Source organism: Nicotiana sylvestris, chromosome 10 (genome assembly GCF_000393655.2).
Source record: "Nicotiana sylvestris chromosome 10, ASM39365v2, whole genome shotgun sequence".
NCBI classification, from domain to species: Eukaryota; Viridiplantae; Streptophyta; class Magnoliopsida; order Solanales; family Solanaceae; genus Nicotiana; species Nicotiana sylvestris.
In genome coordinates, this window is record NC_091066.1 from 60531808 (window position 1) to 60545619 (window position 13812).

The 13812-nt window shown below is 38.9% G+C and overlaps 1 pseudogene; it reads left to right on the plus strand.

Annotated features, from left to right (window-relative positions):
* The first annotated feature begins 8818 nt into the window (after positions 1–8818).
* Positions 8819–11074, plus strand: LOC104241977 (purine permease 1-like; annotated as a pseudogene).
* Positions 11075–13812: the final 2738 nt, after the last annotated feature.

Below are 13812 nucleotides of genomic sequence, written 5' to 3' on the forward strand. Positions count from 1 at the left end.
GTCGATGTGAGCTTTTGTATGTATGGGCCTGAGGCTCATTAGGCTGGCGACAATGGCTCTTACACGCTTGGTCGATGCGACCATGTATGTAGGCTTTATTTTCTGCTCGTTAAGGACTTTTGAAGTAAATGTTTCCTCACTCGTCGTCAATTCGGGAAGAACCTCAATTTCGAGTAACTCACGGCGATGTTCAAGCACCTTAGGAGGTTTGGATCTAAGGCTGAGTAGCTCAAAGTCTGTGATTCAGAGCTGACATGGTTGAAGCTCTTTTGCCTATGTCGAGGGTAGCCTATTTAACCGGTTCTTTCTGAAGTAGATTTGGAGTAATTTAAAGGCCTGTGTGGGCTAGCGACAATGGCTCTTATGCCTTGTAGCAACGGCCAGGCGTCCCCAAGTTGCGTTAGCTCGGTTGGTACAGCCATGTGACCGGAGTCACCTATGTTTGGCCGGAGCCTTTGAGTCCCGAGTGAAGTAGTTTCGGCATCTATATCGAGGGTATGCCTTTTAGCGGTCTTACAAGTTCGATATATAGTCAAAACTTTGGGATCGTTTCTATGCATTTAGTGAGGTCTTACAAGTTTTACATGCCGTTGAGGTCTTACAAGTTTTACATGTTGTTGAGTTCTTACAGTTTTTACATGTCGTTGAGGTTTTACAGTTTTTGTATGTCGTTGAGCTCTTACAGATTTTACATGCCGTTGAGGTCTTACATGTTTTTCATGCCTTTGAGGTCTTACAGTTTTTACATGCCATTGAGATCTTACAGTTTTTACATGTTGTTGAGGTCTTACGAGACCAAGTTTGTCCGCTTGGGGTCTTACAACCTCGGGTTTTGATAAGTCGATGGAGATGGTGCTCGACGATAGTTCCCGAGTCGTTGAGGATTTCTTGACTCGGCAGCCATTATTTGCAGACCTTGTATTGCCTCGTCGAGGGCTTACAGCCTGGATATCCAACTCTGAGGTCATGCGGGTATCAAATTGTTGACTCTAGTCTCCGAGTATTCAGGACGTCTTTGATGGAGGAATCATTTTAGAGAAAATGTTGAGTTTCCCTTGGAGCATGAGATGTTTTGACAAAAGGAGTTCTTTGATTTCTTGACACAAGTATACATAGTTTCGTTGTCGGGGGACCAACTATATAGGCACGGTTCGTTCGACCGTTTGGCCCAATACATCATTTTGCTAATGGGACCATGGGGGGATGCCCTCAAGTATTCGGGGTTGATTGCAAAGTGAAACATGGAATACTTGTCGAGTCTTCCTTAGGTAGCATGTGGATGTTGCCTCAAAGTAAAAGAGTGCAACGGATGGTTTAAAACCTTAAGGTCTTTGAGCCAGATCAGACTTGGACTGTTTCGGTCGGGTGCCTGCGTAAGGATCAGCAAGGAATATAATATAAAACAAAAAGGAGATAGTTATACCTTAATGGCGATGGTGCTTTCAAACCTTGGATATGGTCTCGCAGCTGCTATTTTTTGTCAATTTATCTCTTAGTCCCTTTGCTGGAGGGGACTTCGGTGTTTCGTGTAGTGGAGGCCATCTTAAAAGATCACGTGGATGACATGTTGCGGCTCGTCTACCTTGTCCCTTTTAGCTATTTCCTTTTCTCGAGATCAATTTTTGACTCGGTCGTTGAGGAATTCCCGAAGATGGCCATTGTCAATTAACCGGGCCACTTCCTTCCAGAGTTGTCGGCAATCTTCGGTCCTATGCACGTGCGTGTTGTGAAATTCACATACTAAATTGTAGTTTCTTTATGAAGGATCCAATTGTACAGGTCTGGGTCATCTGGCGTCTCCAATTTTGCTGATGGCGAACACGATGTCCGATACATCGACGTTGACGTTGTATTCTAATAAGTGAGGCGCCTCTGTTGACCCCGTGCTCTTATCGAATCCGGCTCTGTTGATGAGTCCCCAAGGGTTCTGTCCTCGGTCTATCCTTCCATCATTACGAGGCAGGTTGCGCCTCGGAGTGTTCCTTCTGTCTTTAGTGTACGGTTGGTATCTTTCTTTGTTTGTCTTTGGCTCTTTATCCAAGAGCCTGCTCGGATATACTGAGCCCGAGGGGGCTCCCAGCTAGTCATCTTCGGCCCTGGTATTCGGCTGGTACCGGTTGTGGACGTCCGACCAGGCCACAGCTGGATATTCGATCAGATTCTGTTTTAATTGTTTTGAAGCCACCCAGCTTCATTCATTCAGACCTTGAGTGAAAGCCTGCACTGCCCAGTCATCAGAGACTAGCGGTATCTCCATCCGTTCCATTTGGAAACGAGATACGAACTTTCGCAGCATTTCGTTCTCCCTTTGCTTGATTTTGAACATGTCGGATTTCCTTGTTGCTACTTTGATGGCACGGGCATGTGCTTTTATGAAGGAGTCTGCTAGCATGACAAACGAATCTCTAGAGTTAGGAGCTAGGTTGTGATACGACATCATGGCCCCCTTCGAGAGTTTTTCCCCAAACTTCTTTAGTAAGACTACTCGATCTCATCACCCCTTATATCGTTGCCCTTGACTGCACAAGTGTGTGTAGTAACGTGCTCATTAGAATATGAGGTCCCATTGTATTTTGGTAGTTCCGACATTCTGAACTTCTTTGGAATGGGTTTCGGGGTCGCTTACTTTGGGAACGACCTATGCACGAACATCTTCGAATCCACACCTTTTAGGACTAGGGATGCACCCGGAATTTGATCGACCCTGGAGTTATAGGTTTCCACCTTTTTGTCGTTGGCTTCTATCATCTTCTCGCCCAACTCGATCCTCTTAGTGAGGTCCTCGAGCATTTTTATGATGGCGGGATCGATCATCGACCCGTTATTGCTCGATCTCTCCGATACCTGTTCGGATGGGGGAGTTGTCCCCGGTGCTACCGCGCTGGGAGTTTTCTAGTGGCTTTGCAGTTGAGTAATAGCTAATACGCGAGACCATGTCCATGGAGACTGGTTCAGGCAAATTCCCAGGGTTTTGTGGTAGCACACCAACACCCGAAACATCCACACAATTCTCCCCGTGGTCCTCGAGATAGTTGTTTTCGCCTCCATTTACTGAGTTAGACATATTGACCTGAAATCGAAGATCTTGGATAAGAAAAAGCGTGAAAGATAACTTGCGTTGAGTGACGAAACCAGCAAGAAAATAATCACTATATTTTTAGCCCTACGGTGGGCGCCAAACTGTTTACTATGATAATGGTAATAACAATTAAATTTGTTGATGGGACTCTAAAATACGTGATCTATTTTATGCTAGTTTATTAAGTATTTGATTCAAAGTATGTGAGGCTCAAAGACGAAATAAAATTAGAGAGAGAGAGAGAGAGCTATAACAAAATCGTTGGGTCAGCTATTCAGGGCCCCGAGCCAGTCGATTTGGGGCCTTGAAGTCGATTCCAGGGCTCGAACTCGAGCTATCGTGGATGATCGGGGTAAGGCTAACAGTTATGAAATAATCGATGAAGGCTCTTTATGGCCAATAATGAGCAATGAATGAGGAACAAATAATAAGTGAAAGTAATAATATAAAGAGAGTGTATAGGAAAGCAAAGAAAATGTTTTCTATATTTCTTGTAGAGCAATTGGAACAATAACCGAACTCCTACAAAATGTCAAATACCCCCTTTATATAGGAGGGGAATCCCAACATAGTACAAAAGAATTAATTACAAAAATAGGGGGATGGGACAACTAGATGACACCAGGCTCTGCCAATACTAGCTTCATGCCTAGGGAACTCCCCGTTTTCATCGTGACTGCGGCCAACATTGTCATTAGGTCGGACGTCAACGAACCTCTAGGGAGGGAGATCGACCATGGCCTCGCAGCCTCATGGTCTCGAGATGATCCCCCGAAATGCATCAATGACAAGAAATTAGACCCTCCGATTTCGCTGTATACAAGTTGCTTAATGATTTTGGGTTCACAGAGCTGATAGAGGTGCTAGCGGAAGGCCAAGCAGGAGCTATAGTGGTGCTATATAATCATGAAACTGTGACTGTTCAAAACTTTGTCCGAAGGGATCAAGAAATTCATACAATGATTGAGGTAACTCCTATACGTAAATATTGGCTTTTTAGTGCTATTTATACATGTACTAATATGCTTTGCATAAATATGATGTGGGAAAATCTTGAAAGTATTAGTAAAAATTATAATGGACCATGGTTGTTTGGGGGAGATTTTAACGATGTTTTGGGTACTAATGAAAATTTTGGTGGCAGGTCTATAAATGACAATAGAGCAAATTATCTTTGGTCAAAAATTAATAATTGTAACTTAATTGACCTAGGTTTTAAAGGTTGTAAATATACTTTGTCCAACCATAGACATAAAAATAAAGGTCTCATTATGGAAAGACTTGATAAAGTGTTAGGGAATGAGGAGTAGATTAATCTTTTTCCAAAAAGTTCTATTATCCACCTTCCTAAGCCCTATTCAGATCATAACCCTATCCTAGTAGAATTGATCCCTAAAAATAATTCTTTTCACAAGCAACCCTTTAGACTTGAAACTTTCTGGTGCAAACATCTAGAATTTCAACCCTTAGTTCAAAATAATTGGGCTACTACTGATTACTTTAGGGCTATCCATAATTTCATAAAAAAAGTTAAGGTTTGGAAACAAAAAGCCTTTGATGATATAATGGGTAAAAAAATAAAGCTTCTAGCACGCCTTCAAGGAATTCAAAATTTCAAGCATTATCCATATAGTATCTTCCTCCAAACCCTAGAAACTAATTTTAAAAAGAGAATACAATGACTTGCTCAAAATCGAAGAAGATTATTGGAAGCATAGATCTAGGGTTATGTGGCTTAATGAGGGAGATGGCAACACAAAGTTCTTCCACATCTCAGCCTCTAATAGGAAAAAGAAGAAATAAAATTAACTTCTTTAAAGATGATGAAGGAAATTGGATCAATGAACCTCATCTAGTTATTTCTCATGTCATTAACTATTTTACCAATACTTTCACTACCTCTCAATCCAAGGCAAATTGGGTTAGTCCTCTAAAACAAACTCTCATAATCCTTTAAACCTAAGTTCTCTTGATAATACTTTGCTTGATATTGCAATCAAAAGGGCTATTTTTCTCCTTTAAACCTTTCAAATCGCCGGGTCCGGATGACTTCCACCCTTTTATTTTTCAAAATTACTGCGAAATTATAGGACCCTCGGTTACAAACTTGTGTCATAATATTTTTAAAAATTAGGAGATCCCCAAAGACTTTAACAGAACCTACCTTTGCTTAATATCAAAAATTTCCAATGCCAATAACATTAAAAATTTTAGACCGATTAGCCTTTGCAATACCATTTACAAATTAATCACTAAAATCCTAGCAAATCGACTCAAACCTTTCCTTGATCATCTTATTAGCCCTTTTCAAGACAGTTTTATGAAAAATAGAAGGGCCTCTGATAATGCTATTATAATTCAGGAACTAGTTTCCAAATTACATAAATTAAACGGAAAGCAAAGCCACATGCTCCTTAAAATTGACCTAGAAAAAGCATTTGACCGGTTAGAATGGCCATTTGTTCATCACACATTAACATACTTCAATTTCCCTCAAAAATTTAAAAAGCTCCTTTTAAATTGTATATCAACTAGTTCCATAGCTATTCTAGTTAATGGTTCCATTAGTACAGTTTTTTGCACCAAGTCGGGGAATCAGGTAAGGGGATCCTGTATCCCCGTATATCTTCATACTTTGTCTAGAAATGTTGTCAAGATACATAAACCTTGAAGTTGATATTAGAAATTGGGATCTAATAACCACAGGGAAAAAAAGTCCAATATTTTCCCACCTTTTATTTTTGCGAATGATCTTACCCTTATGGCCAAAATCAATATGAAATCATGCCATGCAATCCAGAAAGGATTAGATCTTTTTTGTAATCTATCAGGGCAATGTATCAACACTTCTAAATTCAAAATTGTCTTTTCTAGCAATTGTCCCCAAACTCTCATGAAGGAGGTTACCAATAGTTTGGGTATTAAAAAAAGTGACTCCTTTGGCACATATCTAGGTTTTTCTATATTAAACAAATATCCTAGGCCGGAGGATTATCAATTCATAATTGACAAAATGAGAGCCAAACTAACGGCTTGAAAAATGAATTTTATCAATATAGCTGGAGGGACAACCCTTTCCCTCCCTTGTCTAAACTGAATCTCAAACCATTATATGCAATACACATTACTCCCTACAAAAATTCTTAACAAAATTGATAAATTACAAAGGGACTTCATATGGGGAACTACCAACGAGAGGAAAAGAATTCACCTCATCAAATGGTCTAGCACTTGTCAACCTAAAAGCAAGGGAGGCCTTGGACTCCACAGTGCAAAAGATAAGAATCTATGTACTGTTGCTAGCCTAGTATGGAGAATCCTTACTAACGCTACTACTCCATGGGCAAACCTAATCATTAGTTATTATGCTACTAGTTATGCCACAAGCAAAAGTTCTTTCATTTGGAAAAGCATTCAAATAGGGTGGGATATATGATCCAAAGGTATTATTTAGTTACTGCACCACCAATCAAACATGAACATTTGGGAAACCTATTGGATTCTGAATTTGGGAAGTTTTAGGAAAACAATAGAAGGCCCCTTATTAAAAACGGATTACTCACTAAAAATAAATGACATCTTTGATGGTAAAAATTGGAGGTTTTGCAATATATCCTTCAACTTTTCCAATGAAATCAAGGATAACATCCTCAAGGTTAATATCCGTCTTAAAAGACCATATTGTGACATCCCAATATGGTCTCTCACTACAAAAGGCTTCTTTACAAGCAAAACTTGCTACACTGTCATGGAATCAAATATGGACAGGCAAATTGATTTAAAATGGATTTGGGATCCGACATGCCCAACTAAGATTAAGTTCTTTCTATGGCAATGCCTTCATAACAAGATTCCTTGTAGGTAATATCTAGCTAAAATTGGTTTAAATATTGACCCAAACTGCCCTATATGTAAATGTCATATTGAAGAGTTCATAACGCACATTTTCTTTACCTGCCAAGCTAGTAAATATTTTTGGGACAACATTGGATGGCAAAACTTCTATAAGAAACATGGTGATCATTGGTTAATCCAACTAAAAAATTTGACTACACGATGAAAAATGCGTTTATAATTTGGAATCTCTTTTTCCCTTTTGCTATCTGGCACATTTGGATTAGCAGGAATAACAACAACGATAACAATACAAAAACCCTATCAATATCAACCATATCATTGCTAGGGCTACTGAATTTCGTCTCTTAACCGAAAATAGTATTCTGACTTCTCCAAAAATCCACATCAATATTAAATGGCATAGACCCCCAAAGTGATGGTTCAAACTAAACATAGATACATGCTTCAACAAAAATTTGCAAAAATGTGGACTGGGTGGTGTAATCAGAAATGCCAATGGGCACTGGATAGTTGGCTTTGCAAAATCAGCTCATGCACGTTGTTCACTGCATGCTGAGATCAAAGCATTACTAGCAGGACTTAAAACAGCTCATACTTGGGGAATGTTCCCTCTCCAAATCGAAATAGACTCGACGGAGGTAATCCTGTCAATCCAACAAGGTAATAGACTCTATGCTAACATTGTCAACAAATGCAGGTTGTTAATGCACCAACAGAAGGAGCCAACCATCCAGCACGAGTTCAGGCAAGGCAATAAGGTAGTCATCAAATGGCAAAGAAGGCAACTGCTGATCTAATGAAGGAAAAAGTTTTTGTGGAACGACCAGATGATGTAAAAAGGCTAGTAGAAAGTGACTAACTACAACAATATATATTTTTGGAAAATTTCTATCTTATGATGCTTGTAAAAATTTAGCAAGCGTAGGTAACCAAAGTGTGCTATGCGACACTAACTATGAAAGCAATGTACTGCATGTTCCTTAACTTTTAATATATATATATATTTCCTGTTTGCTAAAAAAAAAACTGTTTTTATTTGGAATGTAGCCAAGATAGAATCATTTTGTATGGAAATACATAAAAAAAAATAATAACTCTTCTATCTCGATTAAATTATTTCAAAATTCACTAATTTGTGTTACAATACTTTACTAGTTAAAGAATATAAGAGTTACACGGACACCAACATTTTCAAAGGTACAACATTGCTGATCAGCTCAGTCATAACAGTCTTTTAGCACATGAATCAAATAAAAAACCCAGACGCCATCCAGTTTTGATTTTCTTTTTCTTAATTTCTTTGTTTTAATTGGTCGTGTTGTAAACATGTCTCACATTTATTTGTGGCAACTGAAACATTTAAAAGTGCGTATAGACGGAACGGAGATAGGTCTGAGTCCTTTCTGGTTCTGGACACGCTTTCTTATTTATTCAATTCGAACAAAGTTAACTAAAACACACGTTAATTTTATGGGTGATTATACATATGTTTCTCTTCACAAGTGGAAATGCAAAATTCTACCGACCCACTCATAATTATTCAATTCTTAACTAAAATCACGTTTGTCCCATCCTTGTTAATTTTACTCCATATTTTTGTCTTCATTAATGCAAAAGCAAAATTCAACCCTGCAATTTAATAACAAAACTACTCACAATCATTGCTTTTTTGGTCTTTGCTCTTATACTTTTTTATTGTATATACTTCCTTGTGAATCATATGAAAATTAATAGTACCGCAACTAATTAAATCATAAGAAAGCCTTCTTAAAGTAGGCCACTCCATGTCGTGAAACAAATCATGGGAATGTACTAAGTTGCTTCTCAATTATAAATAGCATGGTACAGATCTCATCACTGCAACAGGTCCAAAAACCCAAACCTTAGTAGAAGAAAACCTTCAGCCTGAGCAGCAGACAAATCTCTTGAAAAAAAGTATGGAACATCAAGGATTAAGCACCACTATGAGGAGATTCCTCCTACTAATTAACTGTTTAATACTCGCAGTTGGTATCTGTGGTGGCCCTCTAATGATGCATTTAAATTATGTCGAGGGAGGTTCAAGAGTATGGTTTAGCAGTTGGTTACAAACTGCTGGATGACCATTCACCCTTATACCTCTTGCCATCCTATACTTCTATAGTCGAAAAACCGAAGGCGCTAACGCCAAGTATTATATGATAACACCCCGAATTTTCATCACATCATTCATCATTAGCGTTGTCACTGGTCTTGATGATTTTCTCTATTCGTGGGGCGGGTCAAAACTTCCCGTGTCAACTTCTTCACTTCTTCTTGCCGCTCAACTTGCCTTCACGGCAATATGTGCTTTCTTCATAGTAAAGCTGAAATTCACACCCTACTCTATCAATGCAGTGGTTCTGCTGACAGATGGTGCTGTTTTATTAGGTGTTTGATCTAATGGTGATCGGCCAAAGGGTGTGACAAGTAAAGCCTATATTCTTGGCTTTATGATGACACTTCTAGCCGCAGCTTTATATGGAGTCATTTTGCCTTGTATTGAGTTGATTTACTTGAAGGCAAAGCAAGCTATTACTGCAACATTAGTATTGGAGATTCAAATGGTCATGTGTTTTGCTGCTACGGCTTTTTGCACTGTTGGAATGATCGTCAATAACGACTTTCAGGTATCCCCCCCCCTTAAGCTCGTCACTACCCAAGCATCTTACTCCCTGTTGCAGTTTATCTTACGCTATTCTTTTGCGGGTTTAAATTCTATGCATAATTTTTTTTACACAATTAAGTTATTTGCAAGAAAATTACAGGTAAATTTTATGATATATTATTTGATAACCTTATAAAAAGAACTTTATACTTTAAGGGTAAATAATTTGAATCTTTTTCAGTATTAGTCCCTTTCAGATAAACTTACACAGTTCTGCATTAAAAAGTATTTAACTTTAAACTTCTCGTTAATTTTGCCCTTAATAAGAATTTTTTTTTACTACACAATGTTATGCAAGTTTAAACTCACAAATTTGAAAAGTCTTAAAGATACACAAATATTATAAAATATATTGAAGACCCAAGATTCATAAATTTATTTTTCTTAAATTTCGAGTCAAGATGCAAATTACGTCACATATATTGAAATCGAGATCGTAAAATATTTATCTTTTGTTACCATTAGCTAGATCCCTAAGGCATTCTAATGAGAAGTCTATCAACTTCTCTTTAGGTGACGATCTATTGGCTTTCACCAACGAGCAATAGTCCTTGTTTTAGGATTTCTTATACTCGTTGGGACTTGGGAACCTCTCTTTTTTCTTTTTCTTTTTTTTCATTTATTTCTCCTCATTTCATTTCCCATAAAGTTTTCTGATCTTATAACTAAGAGTTGTGAGTTTGACTTTAGCAGTAGGACATTAATGAAAGAACTAGCTTGAAACCCAAAACTATTCATATCCCACATATACGGATGAAGACTCTTTTGTCATGGAATACATTTATTGATTAGATATTTTGCGTACATGATGCATTATATCAAAATTTGAATATGTCAAAAATATATGTAAACTGGAGCAGCATCGGATTCGAACATATTTACCTTAAAAGATGATGTATCATAGATACTTCCTGGGTTTAACTTTGTTTTTGCTATACCCTATCTCACTAAAGAGCAAGGATTAAGATATTGATAGAAATTTGCAGGCAATATCAAGGGAGGCGAAAAAAAATAACCCCGGAGCAGCTAGATATTATACAGTGGTAATATGGACTACTATTATTTGGCAGTGCTTCTTTGTGGGTGTCATTGGAGTCATATACTGCTCATCTTCTTTGATGTCCGGGGTTATGATCGCAGTTCTACTTCCTGTTACTGAGGTATTGGCTGTAGTTTTCTTTAGGGAAAAGTTTTCAGGTGAAAAGGGCCTTGCTCTTTTTCTTTCTCTTTGGGGTTTCGTCTCATACTTTTACGGAGAGTTCAGGCAAACAAAGAAGGAGAAGAACAAAAGTCCAAAAACTGAGATGACAACAATGCATACTGAGTCTGTTTGATTTACTAAGCCTGTCTGATTTACTATTCACGGCTATACAGATAAATAGTTTGTATTTTTTGTAGAAAATAATGTACGTTATTTTTCTATAATTGCTACTTTTCGTTTCTATAAAATTTCTGACGGTCCTTAAATCTGCAATACAACACTTTGAAAGATTGCATTTGCCAGTAAATGATCATTTTTCATGACTTATTCATCTTTACAATCATTTGACACCACAATTAAATACTAATTAAGGAAAAAGAGTTTGATGGATACCCTTCGTGTTGCTTAACTATATTTTCAAAAGTGCTGGACCATTGGTTATCAACTTTCGTGTAGGAGTTTGAAAATAAATATGAACGAGTTGTGAATCGTCAATAAAATCACTTAAGTAACTTCTTTCTAATCAAAGTAAAGCCAAACGTCTTTCAAATTAAATCAGTATGTTTCCATTTGAAAAAAAGGCCCTTCAACTTTTTCAAAAGTTACAAATGGACAAGACTGCTAATTAACTAGATCATGACACCCTAAACCAAAAACAATGTTACTTTTAATTTAGACCTAATTCGAAAAAGGAAGAAAAAAAATCCCAATTTCTCATCGAACTTAGCATAGAGTTTCTTCTCCCTCAACGTTTGTAGTACAATCCCCAGATGTTGCTCATGCTCCTCATTGCTGCATGAATACACGACAAAAGAATCAAGACATGGCTAGAATACACTGTTCATCATATGCATAAATGATGCTGGGGCATTAGTCAGCCCAAAAGATATCACAAAAAATGTGTAGTGACCATAGCGGGTCCTGAATGCCGTCTTCAAAATATCAGAATCTCGAATCTTCAACTGGTGATACCCAAACCTCAAATCAACCTTAGAGAACACTCTAGCACCCTGAAGCTGGTCAAATAAGTCATCAATGTGCGGTAGTGGGTAGTTCTTAATTGTAACTTTGTTCACCTGCTTATAATCAATGCACAACTGCATACTAGGTGCATCCCATGGCGACACACTAGGACTAATGAATTCCTTATCAAGTAGCTCCTGAAGATGCTCTTTCAATTCTTTCAACTCCGCTAGTGCCATATGATACAGAGGAATAGAGATGGGCTGAGTGCCTTGCACCAAGTCAATACCAAAATCAATGTCCATGTCGGGTAGCATAACCGACAAGTCAACAAGAAATACATATGCAAAGTTTCGCGCTATCGGGACAGAATCAATTGTAGGAGTATCAATACCAACATCCCGTCTCAGCAATCCGTTGAGCCTTCAAGTATGAAATCATTCTACTGGGAACATAATCTAGGGAACCTCTCCACTCAATCCTAGGCAATCCCGGCAGCGCCAACGTTGCAATCATAGTGTGACAATTCAGAATAACATGACATGGTGACAACCAATACATGTCTAAAATCATGTCAAAATCAATAATGCTACGCAGTAAAAGATCAACTCTCATCTCCAATCCCCAAATAGTCACCAAACATGACCTATACACATGGTCCACAATAATAGAATCACCCACTGACATAGACACATGAACATGCATAACTAATGAATCACGGGGCATATCCAAATAATGAACAAACTACAATGATACATAAGAATAAGTGGAACCAGTGTCAAATAATATGGAAGCATCCTTGTGGCACACTGAATTAATACCTATGATCACAACGTAAGAAGAAATTGCCTCTGGCCTGGTAGGAAAAGCATAACATTGCGCATGACCATCACGTGACCGACCTCGAACTGCCTGAGTCCCACCCCAAGCTGGCTGAGCGGGGGGTGAAGTAATTGGTGTGGAAGTCATATCTTGACCTCTTTGCTGAGCTGGACCTCCCACAAGGCGGGGACAATACCTTCTCACATGCCCCAACTCTTCACACTTAAGGCAACCTCGATCAGAAAATGGCACTGGGGACTGAATCGAACCTCGAGAACAAGAATAACAACTAGAAGAACCTGCTATAGACGAACCCTGAACTGATGGAGAACGATATGAACTCTGAGCTTGGAGGGCACTGAAAGTTGACTAACCCGGTTGAGCACTGTATGAACCATGACTAGCTGATGCACCAAGATGAAGCGGACGAGCCATTTGAGCAGGCCTATAAGGACGACACTTGCTGCGATGGGACTGTACTCCAGATGAGACACTATTGAAATCGCCTGAACTAAGAAGCCTCATGGCCTCCCTCTCCTCACGCTCCTGGCTAAGAACCGGATCTAAACATCTAGCAATATCAACCACCTTGTCAAACCTCGCACTTGTTGCAACCTCTTGAGCCGTAATGAAGCATAATCCATAGTTGAGGCCATCAATGAACCTCATAATCCTCTCTCTCTCAGTAGAAACCAACCATACCCCCTGACGATCAACTCTGAAAATCTCTTCTCATATTAAGTCACTGACATACCCTCTTGGCGTTGCTGCTCAAACAACCTATGCAACTCCTCTGTGCGAGCCTGTGGAAAAATATCTCTAAAAAGAGAACTGAGAAGTCATGCCACGTACGTGGTGCAACGCTGGCTGGTCTACTTAATTCATAGGCCTCCCACCATCTATAGGATGCACCTATAGCTAAAAAGTAGTAAATGAAACTCCACTGGTCTCTAAAATGCCCGTTACAGGAAGGATCCGGTGGCACCTATCTATAAAATCTCGAGCATCCTCTGACATTGTCCCATTGAACTATGGAGGCATAAGCCTACCAAACTGCTGTAGTCTTTTCTACTCTTCATCACTAATAGGTGGACCAACCTAGGCCCGAGTAGCAGCAACCAACTAGGATGGTAGTACCCTCAGTGATTGGAGTCTCTAAGCTACCTACTCTGGAGTATGGGCAGCGAGAGTCTGAGTACCTCC